The following is a 13,561-nucleotide window of genomic DNA, read 5'->3' on the forward strand; positions in this document are numbered from 1 at the left end:
GTCATCTGAAGGCAAGGGGGTGCCCAGCGGACTGGGCCCCCTTGACATGGTACCCTTTCGGGTGTTCTTTGCCTGCGCTGCCAGTGCCGAAGGCGTGGGGAGCACCCCAGATGGCACAGGCAGTGAGGCGTGGGAGGGGGTCGCTGCGATTGCCTCCGCCTCCATCTTGTTTGGGCCCACGCGCGTGCTTCGGGCCGGTGGAGAGGGGGAAACGGTGGGTGCAGCAGCATCCCCACTGGACGTGGATGCCACCACAGCCGCTGCTGACTCAGCGAGCGGTGCGGAGGCGGGTTGGGCTGCCTGAGGCAACCCAGGGGGGGGCGGGGGTGGGACCAAGTCCGACTCGCGGTACTGGGTCCCCGCAGAAACCAGGCGCCGCTCCGCCCCCCGGCGAGCTGCGTCGGCGTACCTCCCCAGAGGGAAAGAGGCGAACCTCTTCCGCGCCTCTGGGAAGGTGATGTTTTCAGTGACCTTGATGTTAATGATTTTCTTTTCTAATTGAAACTTTTCACAGCTGCGGGACCATGCTGCGTGCGGCCCCTGACAGTTTGCACAGGTGAAGGTAGTAGAGTCACAGTTTTCAGTAGGGTGGTCATGTGCGGCGCATTTCGCGCAGGTCGTTTTGCCGCGACAAGAAGTTGTAGCGTGCCCGAATCGCTGGCACTTGTAGCAGCGGCGCGGGTTAGGTATGTACGGACGTACACCACACCTAATGAAGCCAGCATTGATGTGCTCAGGAAGTTTTGATTTGTTGAATGTCAGGATTATATGCTTTGTGGGGATTTCCTTATTGTCCCGTCTGATGGTGATACGCCTCACTGCAGTTACACCCTGATCTTTCAGGCCTTCCAACAGATCAGCTTCGGTCTCATTCAACAAATCGGTCTCCGAGATCACACCCTGAGAGCTGTTGAGGCTACGATGGGGAGTGACTCGGATGGCCAGATCTGCCATGCAGGTTTGCGACAGGAGGTTAGTGGCTTGTTGCTGCGTCTTGACATTGACAAGGACTTCTCCGGTACGGAGTTTCTTAGCATCGAACGATTTTCCGAGGATGCCTTCCAGGAACTTAGTGATCAGGAATACGGACATTGAAGAAACAGGGTTTGTTTTGTCAACTGCCTCGATAACCAAGAATCGAGGATAGTTGTCAGGTTTCGGACTGTGGATTGTTGGAAGGGATGGAAAAGATACTTCGGTGCGGCCCCTTTTCAGGGACCGATCACGTTTGGGGGGGGGTTTAGAGAATGCCATACATCATAGTATAGAAGCAGGGGACGGGGGTTCTTTCTTCTCAAACCTTACCCTGATAGCCTGAGAGGTCCCGGAGCTCCCTGCCTGGTAAACAGACAGGGAGCCCATCCGCCGGAGCTTGACCTGGGCTCCGACGGCCACCGTTCGTGGTTTCTAACCCTCCACCTATAAACACATCGCCACGGTTGGATCCAGCTTATGTTTGGGGGCTCGGGGTCCGCGGTATCGCCAGTACCGTCACCATGAATACTCAAGGTGCGCCGTGCGGGGATATCGCCTTGTACCGCCTCATTTGTAGTCTTACTGTGAGCTCCCAGTGCTAATCTGCCGACTGCCTTTTGGTTAACCTCCAGTCCCGACAGGATATCGGAGTTTAGGCATAATACGGCATTAGAGAATGTGAGCGCCGGCACCATTACCCCTTTCCAGATGCCTCGCACTACCTCGTACTTATTGTAACCCCAAAGTGCTCTATGTTTCATTACTGCTGCATTTCGTCTCCCTTTCAGTTTGAGGTGTTCTTCATGGGCATTCAGGTAGCTTTTTCCGTCATTAAGCCAGATCCCCAAGTATTTGTGCTTATTTACTAATGGTATGGCCTCCTGTTGAATTCTTATTGGTGCTGTATGATCTTCCTCGTTGAACACCATGACTGCAGATTTCTGTGGGTTAAAATGTAGGTCTAGGTACGTTGCCTCATCACCACAAATGTCGGCCAGTTTTTGAAGGTCTTCCGCATTATCTGCCAGCAACACTATATCGTCCGCGTACATCAATCCCGGAATCCGTTGCTCCACCAACTCTCCATTTCTTCGGTACGACAAGTCAAAGCCTAATCCACTCTCCTCTAATCGTCTTTCCATTCCTCTAATGTACAGTGTGAACAGCAATGGCGAAAGGGGGCACCCCTGCTTTAAACCTCTTCTAATGTATACGGGCTCTGTGCCTGTACGCCCTTCCCATGTAATATGCGCCTTGTTATCCTCATATATTGCCCTTAGCAGCCCCACAAAATCTGACCCAATCCCATCTTCTTCCAGTATATGCCACAGCAATCCCCTATCTACGTTGTCATAGGCTCCCTTTATGTCCAGAAACAGTAGCCATGTTGGTCTGCCCTGTGCTGCCGAAATTTCGATGGTCTGGGTTATTATGAAAATATTGTCTTCTAAGCGTCGACCCGGCCTAAATCCATTTTGCAGTTCCCCTAAAATACCGTTACTTTCTACCCACTTCAACAACTCGACTTTGATGGCTTGTATAGCTAATCTATAGAGCACTGACGTGACTGTAATCGGCCTGTAAGAGCTCGCCTGGTCCTTCTCTCCCTTGCCTTTATAAATCAAACTCATTCTGCTTTCGCGCCATTGCGTGGGAATCCTCTCGGATTTTATAGCGCGCTCGATGGCTCTATACAAGTGCGTCTTTCCCGCTGGTCCCAAATGGTTGATAATCTCTAGTGGGATACCATCCGGTCCTGTTGCCGTACTTTTGGGAACACTGTGTTCTGCCTTTTTCCAGTCCAAAAATTCGATATTAAATTCTTTATCTGTCGCTCTTCTATTGGCCACATGTGTCCGGGTAGCCGATATCTCGCGTGTTTGGCCGAAAGTATTTGCTATGACTCCATGTAGGTATTTTAAAGCGCTGTCCCCCAGAAGAACGTTACCGTCCCCGTCCTGTATCTGAGTCTGCACCTCTTTAGTCGTTGTTCCCAATGCTTTTAAATGATTCCAGAATTTTTGGGGGGCGGTCTTATCCTTCTTACATATACCTGATACCCATTTCTCACTCGCAGTTTTAATCTTTGCTTGTACTAGTTTTTGCAACTCAAATTTCTTTTCTCGGTACCGGCTCCACCGTAACTGCACCTCTTCATCCTGATATCCCATTTGTTTTGCCTTTCTGTGCAATCTAGAAGCCCGTTGTCGCTCTTCAATAGCCAGTTTAATTTCCTTGTCCCACCAGCTTTGTGGTTTCCTTTTACCCCTCCAGCGGTTTTGTTTCCTTACGTTATATATTTCCTTCTGTATACAACTCACAACCTCGTCATATTCCCACACCTTCGTGGGCTCGGCCTCTAATTCTCTTTCGATGCTATTGACAATGTCTGCTACCTGCTTTTCGCTCAATTTCGGGAGCCCAACCTCCGGTGTTTCCTGCCTAGCCCCTCCACTGTCAAATTTCAGGATTATACGCCTGTGGTCGCTGCCCAGGCTGTTTTCTCCTTCTTCATCTATCGTCATTTGGTTTAACCGCTCGTACGTGTGCTCCGAGACCAGGCCGTAGTCTATGCAAGACTGTCTATTGCCGCTTTGCCACGTTATCTGCCCGTCGCATTTATGCTCCCGGTTAACTATTACTAGTTGCTGTTCTTCACACATATCTAGAACCATCGAGCCGTTATAGTCCGTATATCCATCTAGATCATCAATGTGGGCATTTAAGTCGCCTACTAATATCACCTCGCCAGATTCTTTAAATTTCTTTATGTCCTTCCTGAGGCAGTCCACCAACTCTTTATTTTGTTCTCTGGCGTCATTCCCTGTCCACAGATAGGCCACTCCCAACCGTGTCTTTTTTCCACCCACCGTTCCACAAACCCATAAGTGCTCCTTACAGCACTGATTCTCCCTTTGCCAATTCCCTCCTCGCCTAATCAACATGCCCACGCCCCCACCTTTCCTCTCTCGTCTGCATCTGCCAGCGCCGAGCCGGCGGAAATCAGCTGATAGGCCGTTTTGCAGCGCGTGACCGTGAACCTAAACGCGCAGTTACCAAGGTGCAGTTACACCGTTACACGTCTTCAGTGTGGCCGCAGCAGTTTTGCGAAGCGGCTCGCTCTAACAATGCCGCAATGCTCGGTGTCAGGCTGCAAGTCGCGATCGGTACCCAAGGAATTGGGCGTCACTTTCCACCGGTTAGTGCATCATTCCACTGACAAGTGTTTCTGTATATTGGTGTGCATTCATCCTTTGTTTGCAATCGCCGCCGTTTATAGGTTCCCAAGCGATGGAGAACGCCGCAAACAGTGGGCGAACGCCGTGCGGCTACCGGACTGGAAAGTGCCCAAGTTTGCGTTGCAGTTTCACTGGCAATCCCTGCGATGACTAGTCAATTAAACGGCCGTTCTATATACATAGGTAAGCAGCACTTCATGCAGATTTCAAGCTAAAAAAATTGTGGAATGTTTTTACCGTTGTTCGCGTGCCTTCGATAGAATTTTTTGCGAAGGAGGAGGAGGAGGAGGAGCAGGAGGAGGCAAAACGTTTTATTGAGTAAAAAAAAGGAGAGGGTGGGTGGCGTCAATAAACTTTTTTTTGCCAAGTTTCAACTTGTCTCAGTGTCAATAAATTCAAGGTGATATCAGTTGAAAACGTTCATACACTAACCTCGTAGTATGAAGCGTTGAAAAGCGAAATTCAGAGCGAACTAGGTACATGCAGCGGCGATAACCAAAAAATTGAGTTGCGAATCGTTCGGTTGCAAGTCGCCTACGTACTGCACACCGTGTATCACTTCCCTAAAATCTACCTCACGGGTGTCCGCTCGTACGACGGGACGGCGCGTTCACGATATCTGCACTTCAATAGGCGCGTCGTGATCGCGACCGGAGCAAAAGCTTGACGCGGTACAATGTGCACTTGCAAGTAGAAATTAAATGACATTCACATCGGCGCAGCTGTCGCAACTCGCAGCATCCTTTTCGAGTTCCGCAAGACCACAGCGCACCAAAGCGAAGCAGCAATCTTCGCAATCGGACGACAAGGCGGGCGCTGCCTTTCCTCCATGACTGGCGGACGGCGGGCGGGCTGTTGCTAGGACGCCGTTGTTAACGCGACTTCCAATGGCCGCCGAAAACACGTGACTTCCTCCACACTTTTGCCAATGCACGGGGATAGCTGGGGGCCTCTCCTAAGCTTTTTTTTCCTCCATGCTCCCGAGCTTGCTTGGTGGCGGGCTGACGCGACCTCCGTACGAACGGCAACGTACAGTCGGGATCAATTTGAAGGTTATCGCGGGAGCATCGACCCAGCGCGACGACAGCGCCTTAGCGTGACACTTTTTAGCATCAGCCACAACGAGATTATGCTAGGTTTACTTCTCCCATGGCTGTTTCAGGCAGTGCGCGCACTGCCGCCAAAAACGATAAAGGACACGCTCGTTTCTTTTTTCTTTATCCTTTTCTCTTGTCATCGACATACTTCACATTGATACGCAGCCTTCTCAGGGTAACTATGCCGGCATGCTGGGGCATTGTTGTGTAAAAAAATTGTAATTTGCTTCTGCAATGCCGAGCTATCTTCGGTATTATCAGGTTACCGAGGAACAAAACGCGGATACGTCACCCAAAAAGGAATGAATAAAAAAACTGCGGCAGTCGGCCTTTGCAGAAGGGGGTTAGCGAATTCTATGCAACAGCCAAGGGGTGAAGGGGGGCCGCATAATCTCCTATTCGCGAATGAAAAAAAGTGCCACGGAACGGCGCTCTGGTCTTGCTTGCTCGGTGCTCCCGCGATAACCTTCAAATTGAGCCTGACTGTACCTTTTCGGTCACGGCAAAGTTTGCGCTGTAGTCATGGGCGTGAAATAGATTATGGCTGCCCACAGGGTCGTTTACGACGCGTTTGAGCTTTTCATCGAGGCAGGAACAGAAATTACGCGTGCAGCTAGTGCACAACATACGGCTGATACGGTGTTGATCAACATATCGTATGTTGGGTCGGGCCGGCCGAGTCATTTTTTGTTTATTTTATTTTTGAGTTTTGTATAAGCAAGTATGTGTAGCCCGAAGCTGTTCATTCCTGGGTATTGCCAACTCTCTAAATAATAACCCACGGCGGCTTTATATCGCCTTAATAAGATTTCTCAGGCGCCAGATAGCTCAGATCTCGCATGGTCTCTCATGACTGCAGGGGGTACAATGTCTCGGGTTCGATTCCCGGCAGCCAAGGCTGCGTTGAATTTACGATGAAGGCGAAAAATTACTGTGCGTACCCGATGTTTCGATCAACACTAAAGATCCCCGAGTAAGATGTCTACAACGCTGCCCCGTGCCATCTTAGCGCGTTGTGGGTTCGGCGGCGCACAAAAATCCAGTTTTAATTGACTACGCAGCAGTCAACTAAAGCATGTTCTACAGGAACTCCTCAGTACAAACGGGAGAACGTGCACCTGTGCTCATATGTGTTTGTAGGACTGACAGCTCTCTCTCTTTCTACGTTATCCTATCACTCCCCCTCTACTTCCCCTCCCCTGCACTGGGTTGTATGCAGGTGACCTCTCTGTCGCGCTCAAAATATCCCCAGTGAATTTCCTTTTTTTTTTTTTTTCCCGTCGCAAACCACGACCACCGCACCTTGCCTCGAGCTGTTAAAGTTGGCTTTTCCGCATGGCGGTTAAGCTGTGCAAGAAAGTCACCGGGGCTAAATGTGATAGTAAGAACGCTGTGTCTAAAGGTACGTCGGACGTACCCGCAAAATTTCTTAAAGATACGTCGGACGTACCCGCAATATTTCTTAAAGATACGTCGGACGTACCCGCAAAATTTCTTAAAGATACGTCGGACGTACCCGCAAGATTTCTTAAAGATACGTCGGACGTACAGGGCCCAGAGTGGCTCGAAAGCGGCGTTGCTCGAAACTAGCGTGGTTATCTCGAACCATCGACGGCAAAACCATCACGCCTTTGATGTATATAAGGCAAGAATCTAACGATGCCTAACCTGACGCAGAATGTATTTTTTTCCTCGTGTTGTCTAGTTGGACCTTGAAGGGGAGGTCAGAGATCGAATGCGGACCACTACGGGTTCTCGCAAGAGGGAAACAAAATCATGTGAGACGCGAGTATCTTTCTTTCTTTTTTTTCCCTCATATGTTTCTGTTTAAAGCCCTAACCACATTGGACGCGAAATCACGCGTCGGGCGAGCGTCGGCGTCGTTCGACGTCAACGCGCGGGCCCGCAGGAGACCGGCGAGGTCGCGCGCCAGTCGCTGCGTCGGCGGACGTTGCTGGACACGTATGCCATCCTGTTGAAGTCGTTTATGAGCAGTTATTATCGCTTCTTGAACTGCAATTGTCAAGACTTTAGCTTTAGCAAAAAAACAAAAAAAAACAAAAAAACACAAACCTTGGCGTTTTTATTTATTGCGAAGTATGTTGGCGGGCAAATATTGAAATGCTGCGAAATGTATCTCGAGCCATCACGGTCAAATCAGAACAAAATAAGATAGAATGATAAACGAAGACGCAACTCGCACAACTGCTTTAGTTGCTACTTGATTTAACATGTTGCGTACCGACTGCACGTTCATGAATTCAAGTTGTAAGCAAAACAAATTTAAGCGCTGCCTTGATAGTGAGGTTACCGTCGAACGTCATTTGTAGGTTGAAAGGCAGGGTACTCTGGCACCCTGTCTGTACCCTGTAAAAAAACTGATCAAACCCTCGCCGAAAGAGAAAAAAAAAAAGACTTTTGCTAGGATTCGAACCATGAACTTTCCAAACAGAAGCCCGGCTCTCAACCGCTCGACCACGGGAGCAGACGAGGAGGTGTGAAGAATTCGGTGTACCAACTGAGGCTGCCCACGAATAGTGTCGGGACTCGGGTGTGCTTTCTTTTGGGGACGATGCTATATGTACTACGTAGTGAAGTCCCACCGGAAATTGCTATACGCACTACCCATATAGCGCCATCTATGGGTGCTGTCAGAAACACTTTTTTTATGTTTTTTAACGTACGTGGTCTCAAGCGTTCGGACGGTCGACATGGCTGCTTTTCGTCGCTTTTGACCGATCCATGGATGGATCGGTGCCACCAATCTTGTTGCGGCGAATCACGGTAATAAAGCGCAAGTATTGAGTCGTGGGCCGGGCGCCACGATTCAATACACGATTCGCGCCAGGGCCGTCAAGCTGGCGTGGCAACTTCCCGATCGCGCCGTCAACACACCGCAGTGGTTCGAAGACGGCTTGGCCAATCTGAAGGTAGGTATTTCTGGCCTCGTTGGTTTGTCCCGTAACGCTTGCTTTACTGATGTTTTAGTAGGAGACCCGCATCGATCACCGAGCTTACGTTTCCTTCACCAGCCTTTCCAGCCGATGCGTGAGCATGCATGCACGTCGCGTGGGTCCTTCAGCCTGCCCGTACAACCGAACGGTGCGAACGCGTATTGTATGCCTTCAGCGCGTTCCCCTCGCCTCGTTAAATGTCGTTGCATGCATTGTTACAAGTGGGATGACGCATAAGGACAAGCACTTTTTTAATCAACAAGTGTCAAGCTATTAGTAAGGATAGGAGATGGGGGGAGTCAGTGCTGATGCTTGGATGCTCCATGCCTAGTGCCGAATAGGCATGGAGGCGTATATCTTTCTCAGGGCCAAAATATCGTTCCAAGTTGTAGTGAAAGTTGTGGGACAGACCATGAAGGCACCCGTGCCCTTTTTTCTTATCGTTTCTCTTTGAATCAGCCTCGTATTTATGCATTGAGAACCAATTCGGCCAGCGGCACACTTCATTGGTTCCTTATGTATAAGCATGGGCGTCAGCAGGATTTTATCTTGACGGGGCCGGCAAATCCAGTTTCACGAAGGAAGAGGCAGAGGGCATGGGGGAGGGTGCAAGTGCTGGGGTAGCTTGGGGGGGGGGGACATGTATACGTTCTTATTCTGCAGTATGATTCTAATCTTGTACATTGCTATTTTGAATCAGAAATGGTTTTCTTTGGGTGGCAATTCCTTTTTCCTAAAAAAATGTGGTTCTTACTGTAAACAGCACCAAGGAGCAAAAAAAGGATATCAGTTCTAACTGAGGGATAAAGGTTCACGTCAATTTATAAGGCTATGTCAAAGACGACTACAGCTTCTGTAGGTGGTGTGGTTCCAGTTGGGCTAACAAGTGATTTGCAAAAAAATTGGACACCACTTCACACTGTGTGGTACGTCGCATACAGTTCTGCACCATCTGCCCCGATTTTTTGTGACTGTCAGTAAAAACTGGCTGCTTCAAAATAATAATGAAGAAATTTCTTAGCCACATTTACATTCAGGCAAAAAGTATTGTGCAGCCATTTCATGTAATAAGAGTTGGTATGGAAAACCTTGCTCAATAGGTTTTTCACGAAAGTTGGTTTCAAGAATTGAAATTGGGCCAGTAGGAGAAAAAATAACACAAAATGAAGAAACAACGCAACAAAGTTCCTGGGTTTTGCCATGTATGTTTTTTTTTGCTCTATTTCTATCATGTATATAAGGAGCACAGCCGTATTGCTAATTATATTGCACCTTTGGTTTTACAGGTCACCCAGAAAGGACAACACCACCTGAAGCTGAGGATATGGTGTAATAAAAATTTACTTTATATTGTAAAACAATGGCAGTGTTGATGTGTTCTTGAAAGTGTAAGAAACTATAGTCTTTCTTGGACCTTCTGCATGGAGACTTATTTTTGGATAACCTGAAAACAATGTAAAATAGTTAACTCGTTTCTTCTTGTCTTCTTTTTCGTTTAGGGTGGAGGGTGCTTCTTTTTTTTCAGGTTGTTTTGAGTTGACTGTTTTTCACGATTGATTCAGTTATTTAAGCATTCTGGAGTAGACATTCTCGTTACAACTGAGCAGACGTCGCCTGACGTTTACCATGCTAAGCGTCACACGTGCACCCTGCATGCTCACCATGAGCACGGACGAGTTGCAGTGTATGAATGAAGATAGCACAGAATTCTTTTATGAGCATGTAACCACCTAAGAGTCACATACTGGAGCAAAATCGTGGACATCTTATGTGCACAGAAATAATAGCAGTTGCCCTGCCAGTTGGAAAACACAATACAAACAACGCAGATGCTAATGAATATAATTCCTTCTGCCTAGAAATGGCCTCTTTCCTGTATTTTCTAGTTTACAAATGTAACGTGACGCTTGGCTGCAGCAGCTCTGATAAACTAGAAAGTGTCAACAATGAAGAGATGGGCATTGCTTCCACATAATTTACAGAGATAATTTTTTTTTACCATTCGTGATGTGAAATTTTTTTTAGCGAGTCTTTGGATCTTGGTAAGAAACTGCTACAATGCACAAAGTAAATGCACAAAGTAAAGTAAGACCTCCATTGCACTTGTTTATTGCCCTGCACTACCTCAGTCCAATCCGATCCCTTCAATGCAGAACATAATTTATGAATTCATTTAAAGGGACAGAACCATATCGTGACGGGAGCCCTGTCAAAATTAAGAAGTATGGCCAGGCAGTTTGTTTCTATGAACGCGCACCCAATATGCACGAGGACCTCATCCAAATTTTGATGGGAGACCTTTCTTCCTGAATAGTGATTATGCTCCAACTTTCAAGCCAATGACTAACGCTTCAGTAATCAGGTACTTCTGTACCCAGGCTTGCGCAAAGGCCGCGTGGACACAGGCACAGCAACCAAACCACGAACAAGCTTGGTGCAACTGGAGGAGAGGGCCACACATTTGGATCGAAGCAAACCACTCGCAAAAGAGAGCGCTGTTAGAAACAAATGCCTTTCAGCAGCTGTGTGTTCTGCATTGTCATCTAGTGTGATCGTACATCCCAGCTGCCTCCTACTGTAGCTGCCGTAGCATAGTGGGGAGGTACAAAGCTCAGCAACATATCCCAAGCTCATTTATGGCAGGTGCCAAGTACGCAAATCCCTCACCCGCAATTTTCTTTTTGCTGCCTTGGTTTTGGTGTTACACATGGACAGACGGTCGACAGGTTGGCGTTGTATTCCCGGGAGGTGCCTACCAGGGCGGCTTACAGGGCCATTCATTGCACGCCGGGTGCGGAGGAAGGGAGGAGGACGCCAAGCAGACTCGTTGGTTCATGTTGCATGCACGAACGCTTTGTATCGTTAGCTCCAAGATTTCGCAGCATCAGCTTGTGCTGAGAAACACCACAGCTTCGGATGTGCACCGTTCGTATCTCCCCCCTTCGATTCTCGGTACTATGCTAGACACGCCGGTCAGCTATTGGTGCCAGGGACAGTTGTGCAGAGAAAGCTGTACCTCAAAAAGCCTGCTAAAGCTTGGAGAGCTGACCTAATGGCGTTACCGGCCAGACACGCTTGTGCTACTCGAAGTTCACTTTCAGTTACTTGCGATGCCGGGTATGCATTCTCGTTCTCGTAGCCGATGCTCCTTTTGAGATCTACCGACGCAGTCATCGCCACAGACTGAAGAAGTAGCCGGAAGGCGCCAGCAAATGTGCCGTCGTCGTCTAAATATCCCCATTCCATACTAGGCAAGAGGCGCTTAATTCTATTCTCATTCCATTCTATTCTCATTCCCATTACATTCTGGCATCTCGAAAAGGTGGAATGAATTTGGAGTCGTTCCAATTCCGGAGTGGTAACCCTTCAACATGGGTGACTACAGGGTTGTTCAAAAAGTGTTTGACTGCACTCTTAGTCTTGAAGAAGATTTCGAAATGGCCCGTTCCAAAATCCTGAATACTGGCGAGTTCTTGCCTCAAAAACACCTGCACGAGAATCTTCGCAAGTTCTCCGTTTGTCACCCCCTTCCCGAGCCGAGTGTAAACATAAAAGGCCTGAGCCGCATGTCCTGGGCTCCCATGCTGATCGCGTAGGCACAGAGAATAAACTCCTTCCAGAAACGCGCCTGGCAAACAAAGAACTCTCACGACTCACCTTTCAATGACTGTGCTTGCTGGATCCAGACAGGAAAGAAATGGGCTGGACACAGAACACTGCAAACATACCACAAGCAAGCCTACAGCACCACTTCACATGCCGGCACCCTGTCTTGCAGGGCATCAATGTTCAATGCACCCTGTGGCCAGCCTGCTTCCAGCCAGCCTTGCCAGCTTGTCCCGCCACCATGTCCAGCTTGGCTGCCTAGACCCTACACAAGATTTGCTACAAGGTATGGGTCTGGCAAGGGAAAAGAGTCAAGCACTGCATTCATCCTTAAGGTTTTTTGGTTTTGTCTGATCGTGGTTTTTGTGGGCAGGGCTGTGTGACTAGTGATTAGTCTGTGTGTTATGTCAGGTTCTTAGTCGAAGCGAATAGAGAAAACCACCCGGGATAACTACATTTATACACCGGTCAACCCACGACAGACACACGGAACAAAGACACGTATAACCAAAAAGAGGACAGCTTAACAATTCGGTAAAGACTACAACAAAAGTTCAACTACCAGAAAGAATACAGCGCACGGCTTACAGTTTCAGAGTCCAGTCCCGTTGCACCGTCAGTCCGGTTATGGCGTGACGGTGGCGGTATGGGCCAGTCGCGGCACGGCATGGAGGTTCCCTGGGGTGAACTGTGTTCCGGGCTCCCAAAGCTCGAGTTGATCACTGGCTGACTGTAGGTGTGGGCGTCACCTGTCGAAGACCGCTGCTATGTGCTCGTGTCTGAACGCCGGACAGCGATCACCCAGCATTCCACACACGTCTTCTTCCTCTTCCCCCCCGTGATTGCATCCCTTCGTCGTTGCTGCAGCTGTTATCTGTGATGCTTGGCAAGACGACGATGTTTGGAGACAACGATGATGTTCGGGGTGTTTGGAGCATACCCCGTGGAGCGCGTCTTCATTATCGTTTTCACTTCACTTCACCTCGTGACAGGTATCAACTAACAATCTGTTAAGCACTGCCTTGATACCAAGAATTCATTTCTTCATTATTAAAAATACATCCCTCTAGTATGCGTCTCGTAATAGTTTTTTGGACGCGTGGAACAGAATGACAAAGAAAATTCGAAGCCTTTGCTGTGTTGGTGTCGCTCACATTTTTTTTGCCTTTGGCGATTAACGTTTTCTTGCCTCCTTCCGCACATTTCTTTTTTACTGGAAATGAGTGCCCAACAATGAGTTGCGAAAAAATAAGCAGACAGTTATGTGCATGATGGGCAGGTCATTGTCTGCACCCTCTTTATCTGGGAAATCTCAGTCTGAAACGTTGCTGTAAGCCATCTTTTTTAAGAGCGTCTCGGCCGCCTTTTATTCATCCTTTTTCCATACCTGCCAGGTTTCCCGAATTTTCCAGGAGGCTCCCGAATTTTCATGGTTTTGTACGATTGTATGACCGAAACAAAAATCTCCCGAAAACGTACCCGTCTTTGGCCAAATCTTTTTCCCAGTCTGGCCACAATGCGCCGGAGGTATACCTGAACCCGACACCAATCAGCATCGTTATCAGTGAAGTGCTTAAAAAGCGCAGTCGGCCATGCACAGACGGTGAACCTGTTCGTCCCATTGTTAGTTTACTGTTGATGGAAGCGCAGTGCCAACCGCCGCTTTCATTTACGCACAAGCACGGCCATT

The sequence above is a fragment of the Haemaphysalis longicornis genome, unplaced genomic scaffold (assembly GCF_048455015.1).
Source record: "Haemaphysalis longicornis isolate Haplotype H1 unplaced genomic scaffold, Haemaphysalis longicornis Haplotype H1 scaffold_1, whole genome shotgun sequence".
NCBI classification, from domain to species: Eukaryota; Metazoa; Arthropoda; class Arachnida; order Ixodida; family Ixodidae; genus Haemaphysalis; species Haemaphysalis longicornis.